Below are 9,393 nucleotides of genomic sequence, written 5' to 3'. Positions count from 1 at the left end.
ACACACAGGGCGTCTATGACTAGATCCATTAGAGGAAAATTCAAAAAAGAACATCGCTTTGGGGCAGAATGGCGCTTCGCCTGGAATCAAATAGACACAAATATAAGCAGGTGAAGAGATGTTGAAGAAAGCCGTAAAATGGGACTGTCAGGTGGAGTAATATTCACCAATGACAGCCTGGAGAATTGGCTGATATAGTGTCTATAGTGGACAGATCTAGACGGTTATTTATTTAATGTATTTCAGGTCTACTTAACATGGCAATGACCTCATGTATCAATGCCAGCCCTGTGATATAGAGTAGAGTCACAGTCTTTTGAGGATGAAAACAAGGGAAGACCAGGGTATAAGGATATGTGGTCAGTTGTGTTATCTAAACTGCGCCACAGTTTTTCAGTTGTTTTTTTCCCCTATTTCCCAAAGTTTCTACAATACAGTTAATCTTGTGTCCATGGAAGCTGGCATCTTTCACCGACAGTAATAGGAAGCACATGAGCCAGGGGTTGGTTGCGTATAACTTGCAGTAGAGGGACTGTCTCTTACCAGTTCTGTCACAGTTTTTCTGTCCTCAAAGGCAGATATGCTTTTAAAACAGGGTGGATGGCGTGTGACCCTCTCCATCATGGTCAAACGTGAAACGGTTTGGGCAGGAGGTATAAGAGGATCAGAGCTAGGCTACTGGGTCTCCTTAACACCAGGGCTATTTCAGGCCAGTCCAGTGGCCTTTGTGGCCCCTCCAACTCATTGTCTGTGACTAAGGTAATAACACTTACCAAGGTCTGGAAGCACGGCAGCGTCAAACGGGGAAAGATTAGAACTGGAGATTTGAGCTTGTGTGCATAACTAGGGGAAAGACGGGTGGGACCTGATCTGATCGGTTTCAGACAGACAGAGGCCGTCTAGCTACGGCAAGCTGGTGCAAGCCAGCACAACCCACTGCTCCCTTTACACTGCTGTAGACACAGGAAGCGGGGAATAATTCAACCTCCTCTATGCATCAGCACTTTGACATGTAGCCAGCATATTTCAAACATGAAATGTGTGGTGCATGGATGATGGAATCTACAGCGATAAAACAGATGAATGCCTTTTCAAATTCAGATTCAGTACTATAGCCTGCAAGAGAAGAGGAGAGGAATTGTTGTTGAATTCCTGCTGCTGTAGTATCTCTGAGGCAGATCAGAGCTCTGATGAGCAGTGGAAGGTTACAAGAAGCTGTGGACCCATTGGCCCCTCTCCCTGTGTGACATCCATTTTTTTCAATCATCTTGTTGTGTAGAAAAGGGGAGGGAGGGATTGGGGGGGGATCTACATAGTAAACACTGAATGATTTTTACTTCAGAGAGAGAGCTGTCATTTCCACATGGCACTGTTTGCGCACAGATACCGGTATACTGTATGGCAAAGTACACAGAAATGGGCAAAGACATGCATGCAGATACGCACACGCACGCACCCACCCACACAATAAAGATAAAACACAATGTCTCGCATTTCATAATTTGGGCAGGTGTTTTGGGGCACTTTTGAAGCATTGTGCTTTTACTGGTATTTCCAGCATTGTCCACTAGTGTTGCTGCAGGTAGGAAATCCTAGGAAACATTCAGTAACGGTTAAGGTGTTGGCATGATAGTTACTGGACCTGGGTTCGAGTTCCGGTTGGGACTACCCCTGGAATTTGCTCCAATATACTTCCATGGTTGGTTTCATTGACTCTCCACTTTAACGGCCCCAAATTGACCTATTTTTTTGCGACATCTTCTGAGTCCATTGGAGAGGATCAGCTTGAGCAAATTGAGAAGTAGAATCACTGATCTACAAATAGTATTCCCTGACAAATAATAGGTTACGTGCGATTAAGATTCGCAGAGCTACGCCTCCCCTGGCTTAGGCAATCCCCCCACCGAACACACACGCACAACCAGACATTGATTAACTGATTGTGTCAGTTACAGAACGTTTCCTAGGATTTCTTACCTGCAGCAACACTGTGGCGAAATCCTGCACTTAAGTGCGCTGCCACTTTAAGAGCGCATGAGCAGTAGGAAGGAGGAGATAAAAGAGCTCGTTAAGCTCTATTGGGGAGGAGCTATTGATTGGCGTGACAGTTTTGGTTGTGTGTGTTATGCTGCAGAGTTTGTTTGTTTATCTTCAGCGTATGTGGTTGTACAGTGTTTGGAACAATCCTCGGTGTGATCGCTCGACGACGTGGTTGTTCTCATGTGGGACCGCGACGGTTATGGATCAAAGGGATTAGTAGCAACATTGTTGCGAAGCGTTCAACTACAACCCAACACTCCATTCGGACAGTCAGACTGTACACCTGCAACCTCAAGACCACAGCTAAGACCTCTCTTGTTCCCTTTCTCTCTTTCTCTTCCCGCTATGGTGCAGTGCTTTACACTGCAACCGACTCTATTTTCATAAATGCATTGAAGTTTCATTGGAGCTGGACTAGTGTGTATATGAACACCACACATTCATACCCTCTGCACTCCTTCCCTGGAAGAGAATACAAACTCTTGCAAATCCTCTGTGTGATGACTGGTTTCATTCGTTATTGTATGAAGTTGCTGTTTATTTGCTCTGCCATTATTGTTATATGAGGTATGCTTGGTGGGGTTACCAAGAATTGTGGAAGGACTGTAATGTGATGTGGGATCTATAGGGTGTGTATTCTTTTTTCTATCCGCTGGCTATCTGGTCAACAGGCTACACTCTAGGCAGTCTCTTCTGTTGATGTGTGTGGGTCTGGTAGTGGTACTCTCGCTGTTCTACTATTTTCCTTTCGGCAGGGTTAATACCTGCCTGGCGCCCGAACAAAATCTTCTTTACCTTTCTCTAATTAATACCGCTACAACACTAGTGGACAATGCTGGAAATACCGGTAAAAGCACAGTGCCTCGGGCCTCCCGAGTGGCGCAGCGGTCTAAGGCACTGCATCATAGTGCTAGAGGTGTCACCACAGACCCGGGTTCGATCCCAGGCTGTYTTGCAGCCGGCTGCGACCGGGAGACCCATGAGGCGGCACAGAATTTACCCAGCGTTGTGAGGGTTTGGCCAGCCGGGATGCCCTTGTCCCATTGCGCTCTAGCAACTCCTGTGGCGGGCCAGGCGCATGGACACGGTCGCCTAGTGTACGGTGTTTCCTCCGACACATTGGTGCTTCCGGGTTAAGCGAGCAGTGTGTCAAGAAGCAGTGCGGTTTGGCAGGGTTGTGTTTCTGGGGATGCATGGCTCTCGACCATCGCCTCTCCTGAGTCCCTATGGGAGTTGCAGTGATGGGACAAGACTGTAATTACCAATTGGATATCGCAAAAGGGGTAAATAATCATCTTGGCCCTAATTATGAGATGTCAAATATTGTGTTTTATCATTATTGTGTGTATGCATACATAATAGATTGAGGTTACATCATATTATTGTCCTGATAAATCATGATACAACCCAATGCCGAAGAGGAAAGGGTGATTCAATTACAATTTCAACCACACTGGGGGAGCATCGATGGCAATACACCAGAGGTTGTAGGTCTACAGAGAACCGGACTATGATACACAGATTCCTCTCTGTCTGCTTTCATAAAACATATCTCAACACAAAGTTCACCAGGGCTGATAACATTCCAAGAGAATGTATACAAAGAATTGGGGAGGACGGGCTCATGGTAACTACTGGAGCGGAATTAGTGGGACGGTATCAAATACATCAAACGCATGGTTTCCATGTGTTTGATGCCATTCCATTTCTCCATTCCAGACATTATTATGAGCCGTCCTCCCCTCAGCAGCCTACACTGGTATGGATGAAAGAGAACTTCCTCCAGATGAACAGTAGCAAGACTGCGGTTATGCTTATTGGGACACCCAAGCAGGTCGCCAGTGCTGGAAACATCTGCCCTACAATCAGCGGCCAGGCTATCCACCTGTCTTCTGTCATCTCCAACTTAGAAGTCAGTTCGTTTTGTTCGTAAAACCTACCAGTATTTTCCCCCTTGCTCCTGTCTTGTCTAAGTTCCTGTTTTCTAGTTTTTCCCGGCTTTGACTATTCTGCCTGTCCTGACCCTGCCTGCTTGCAGTCCTGCACCTTTGCCCCATTACTCTGCATTACCGGCCTCTGCCTGACCTGACCCGGAGCCTGCCTGCCGTCCTGTACCTTTGCCCCTGTTGTTGTAATAAACATTGTTACTTCGACACAGTCTGCATCTGGGTCTTACCTTGAAATGTGATAATGATAAAACAAACAATAGCAATGTCTGACATCTCATAACAGATAGGTTACATTAGGATCTTTCCCTGATAAATCACGAGGCAACCACAATGCCAAATAAAAGAGGAAGGCATCATTCAATTCCCATGTTTATTTTTCTCTGTCCTGAAGGCTTGATGATAGACAGATGTTTCCTCATAAGTGGGCCTTAGTCCTTTTAATTAGTACTCAAACACATGACATGGCAGCCATGACTTGGCAAGACAGTCAATCAATCATTAGGCAGACATTCCCTGGGAGTAACTTAGGCTGTAGAAACCATAGATCAGTACATTCAAAGGTGAAATATGGAGGACTGAGTAAACATGACGAGAAATGTTTCCCCATAAATGCAATAGCCTACCTACTGTGAACAGAACAAACAGGACTTCACCTACTCTGTCAAGACCAAAGACTCATAGCAAAGAAGAATCGAACATGAACAATTGGTGCGGCAAGAAAAGAGGCAGTGAGAGACACAGTACATTCACGAGAACTCTGTAGCTTCTAAACACAAGCTTGGACTACTGGAGCCTTGTGTGTTCCTTCACATCCCAATATCGTCCTTAATAGGGTAAAGAGATTCAGAGCTCATATTTGCACTAATACCTCAGATTCCCTCTCTACACGACGCAGATAAGAAAAGCTCTATGCGCCGTTTGCCTTCAGCCCGGCTGCAGCAGGGCTATGCCTTGGCACATCCTCAATAGAGGAGGATTAGAAACAAACCAAAACCCTCAGGCCATTTAGAAGTCTACCTAAGTTAGAGGGTGAAGGAAAAGAGGGGATAACTGTTCGTGGGGTTCCCATGTACTGTAGAAGTGCCAACAGAAAGACCTGCAACAATAGCATTCCAGTTAAGGTATTCCCTTCAAATCGAGACGTGAACGTTCCATAGTGAATAACAGGATTGGGTGTTTAAAGCGAGCTTTTCAGTTTTTGTTGTTGTCTGTTGTCTTATTGTTTTTGTTGATGTCTATACCGGGTGTTGCCTCATAAGATGGTCATAGATGCTTTATGTATGCTTATCTGACTGAACGTTGGTGTTACTGGCCTTTATCCTGCCATGATCAACTGTCTGTACAACTTAGGGACTCCATAGACTTCAGCCAATTGATGCTGACCTCATTGACCAAATTTGATTTGTTGTACCTGAGGTCTTGATCAGATCATGGGTATGACTGAATGAAAGGTTATACTGCATGCGTAATTTAAATCAGGAAAAGTAATCAACTAACCACCCACAACATGCTTGTGTTGTTTACTTGTATTTTCAAGACGGCAAACAAGATAAAAAGGAAATCTCCCTTTGAGACTTTTCCCCCGTCTTGATGTCGGTACATAAACCCTATTCATTACGGAAAATCACAAACAGAATCATTGAAAACATGTTTGGAAGATCATTGATAATATTCAAGGACAGATACATTTTATAATCTTCAAAAGCAGAAAACCTTGAACAAGCATTGACCATACTCCCTAGATTTTACGTGTACATTTTTTAATACATTCTATTAAATGAAATAAGAAATATTGGAATTTTGGCTCACAAATAGGTCAGGACTCAGGACACAATAAGGCAGTAGAAGAATGAAAATATATTTCATCCAGGTGCCATAGGGCAATGCCACACACACACATACACACAATTTACTTTGTACTTCAGATAACACTATTTTATTTGCTCAAGACATCTATTTTGTGTCCGTCTACACTTATTCCGGGGGATTCTCTTTAAAGAAGTTGCAAGCCACTGATGTTTATTTACTTTTATTTTATTTATGTTTTACCCCTTTTTCTCTCCAATTACGTGATGTCCAATTGGTAGTTACAGTCTTGTCTCATCACTGCAACTCCCGTATGGACTCGGGAGAGGCAAAGGTCGAGAGCCACGCATCCTCCGAAACACGACCCCGCCAAGCTGCACTGCTTCTTGACACACTGCTCGCTTAACCCAGAAGCCAGCCGCACCAATGTGTCATCGGGAAACATCTTACAGCTGGCGACCAAAGTCAGCGTGCATGCGCCCGGCCGCCACAAGGAGTCGCTAGAGCGCGATGGGACAAGGACATCCCAGTCGGCCAAACCCTCCCCTAACCCAGACGACGTTGGGCCTGTTGTGCGTCGCCTCATGATCGAATCCGGATCGGTAGTGACGCCTCTAGCACTCGGGAGGCCCCGAAGCCACTGATGTTTACCAAGCCAACCAAAGCATTACAGTAATGTACTCATGGACTCCTTGTAAAGTATAGGAGCTGTGGCATATCCCCCAGCAACCAGATGCCCCTGCTGGTATGAAATTCCTTTGCTCTAAACCGGGAACCCCTTGACACCACATTCATGGAGCGCCTGATGTCACAACCCTGTCATTCTGAGTGGTGTCAGGTGCGTGGGCCATTGACAGACACACGGCACAACTGTTTGTGCCTCTAACAGAGGAGCACACAGAGCCATTAGGTGCCAGCCCAATTAACACTGACACCCCCGACAAAGAGCTCTCATTTTACATAACAGGACTGTTACTACAAATGGCGTCCGTGATCCTCTCTCTCAGAGAGAGAAAGACAGAGAGAGTGTGTTTGAGAGAGACGGGTATGGAGAGTCAGTATATGTGTATGTGATTTGCTCAGTTGATGTGTGTCTGTGTAGCCTGTGGTGATCTCTGTGAATATGAATACATCAAGATGTCCAAGTACCGTAAAAATATGCGCTGCATGTAACAACTTTCTGACAGCACCTGCTACCAAAGACGAAGCAATGAGCCATGCTGAACTGTTACCCAGTGCTTTCTTCTCACATGTTCAAAAAGTAAAAGTACTATCATCTTGCTTGCATGCTTTACACGTAAGAGGCATTGGTAGTGAGGTGATTGTGTTTGGGGATGATGTTAAGGAAACAGCACTGGTCTAAATAATAATGAACAGTACTGTATGTTACAGCATGACAATGGAAGCCAAGGTTTGTGTTGCATAAACCCCCTACCGCTAACAGGAGGGTGGAGAGCAGAGGTTGAAGGAAAACACATGTAACAGTCCATCAATACTATCATTCAGCCAAATCTGTGATTGCCTATCAGCAATGTACTGTACTGGACACTTTACTTTGAAATAACATCTCTAAACATAAATCATAGTGATCATAACAACTAATCTAATCAAAATGATGCAAGTCAGTGCACAGTTGTCTTTTGTCAGGAATTCATCATTGCCTCTTGAAGAAGAATTCACCTGTAGATATGACTTCTTGCAGCTACTTGCTATAACAACTTGGATAAATGTAAAATAATGAACTCTTATTTTAAAAAAATGTTACGATGTCATGTGTTCAATAACCTCTGAACACACCTCAAACCTCAACAAAAAAGCAATAACGTTTTATTTGCTTTCCCGTAAAACGCGCCGGAGGTTTCCGTTCTTTGTTGGTTCAAAGATCTTCTCCACATTCAAAGCTTGTTTACCACGCCACACAAATAATTGTACAGTGTATGACAGCAAATAGGTAAAACCACACTCGGGCCTCAAACCAAAGACATTTCAGCTTTTTGTCCAACCAATACATTTAAAACGGTTGACCGTTTTAATGATAAATGACACCAGACTAGCGCCTTCCAATCYTTCTGCACTAGTGCTGTCAATAGCAAAGTCATGGGTAGGGAGCGCTAGTTGTGCGCAAGGCACAGAGATGACGCCTACCCGCAGCCGGCAGGCACAACCATGATTTGTTATTTCCAACGTATCAACTTTCGACCACTTATCATAATCTTGATGTGACAACAAGCCTAKTGGCGTTTGAAAACCTGTCATTTTGAAAATGAAACAAACATGTAACCATCCCATATCAGATAAATAGGCCTAATGGAAAGGAAAACGAAAAACCCTAATAAGAAAACGAATAACACGTAGCAATATAAAATATTAAGTGTAACATATACAATATAAAGTCTACTCTAATAATATATATATCACTAGGCCTACTACTACTACTACTAATAAGAATAATATAGCCTACAATTTATAATACATTTTCACTGTGATAATGATCAATATATTTTGTAATTAGGACGAATATCAATTCTTCCAGGCGCAAGTCTGCTTTCTGATCATGTTAAATAGCATTGCATAAGCCTGGACGCCTGAATTCCCCGAATTGTAATCATGTTACACATAATTGGGCAAATGATGCACAATTATTAGCAAGTGGCTTATGTGCCTCACACTGAGCTAAACCACTTAAAAATAACAATATTTTTAGACAACTCGTGCTCAAAAAGTATCTCACGCATTTCTTTATCAATGCAGACTACAAAGTTGCCAATGCAATAGAGACCATTAATAAATACTATCACTGAGATTAATAATGAAAACAGAATCTTACCGTTCGGGGAATCATTTTTCAGTTAATTGTCTAGATCCCGTGTGCAAATGAAATGGCCTTTAAACGCCAAATACAGAGCGTATTTCAAAATTACAGGTTTGTAGCGGAATCCATAAAGTTTGTAGGACAGAGGCGCCTCCACCCGTAGCACTGCGATACATGTGAAGCTTAAAATCACTCTGCAGGGAATTGAACCAAATTAGCATCCGGCCTGCCCACTGTCTGTCGACTGCGCTGTGAGCTCGGAAACACGGGCGAAACACTAAACTCTTGGAAAATGATGTCTGGCGCTGACGCAGTCGAAACAATAACAAAGCATTTTCCCATTGCCCGCCACTGTTTCGGTAAAAGATTAAGCGATTTGCCTGGAGAAATTTAAACACACTCAAATGCATAGACCGAGCTATGGATGCAAAGATATCAAAATGATAGTTTTAACCATGTTTTGAGGCTAGACAGTGTTTGTTGACATATACTTTGTTTACAAACATTGAACAAACAAGCTTATAGTTTGGCTTCTGATGGGTTACAACAGTTGAACTAAACTAGTCTATATCATTCACTTATAATACCATTAGTGGATGTAGTAACTGCAGATTGCCCCTTTAAAGGTACAGCGATGGGTCTAAAGTGTTCATTTTCAAAGCAAAACAATTTGGAAACGACCAAAGATTTATGTGAAGTAATTTTTTTATTCAAAGTTTATCAGAGAATGACCCTGGATAAAGGATATTCAGAGGTCAAAAGAGAAGAATACTGGACTATTTACTG

At 43.4% G+C, this 9,393-nt stretch overlaps 1 protein-coding gene across 2 annotated transcripts in view; it reads right to left on the bottom strand.

The window, feature by feature from the left end:
- The window catches only part of LOC111949832 (glucagon receptor), a 27,824-nt gene extending 18,983 nt beyond the window's left edge, over positions 1-8,841 (bottom strand). For both annotated transcript variants that reach the window (XM_070434007.1, XM_023967170.3), the window contains exon 1: positions 8,623-8,841. The gene's annotated coding sequence lies outside the window, so the exon portion shown is untranslated. The remainder of the gene's footprint in view (positions 1-8,622) is intronic.
- Between the last annotated feature and the right edge of the window lie 552 nt (positions 8,842-9,393).

The sequence above is a fragment of the Salvelinus sp. IW2-2015 genome, linkage group LG22 (genome assembly GCF_002910315.2).
Source record: "Salvelinus sp. IW2-2015 linkage group LG22, ASM291031v2, whole genome shotgun sequence".
Lineage (NCBI taxonomy): Eukaryota > Metazoa > Chordata > Actinopteri > Salmoniformes > Salmonidae > Salvelinus > Salvelinus sp. IW2-2015.
The sequence above is the reverse complement of the archived record's forward strand: the minus strand, read 5'-3'. Positions and strand labels throughout refer to the sequence as shown.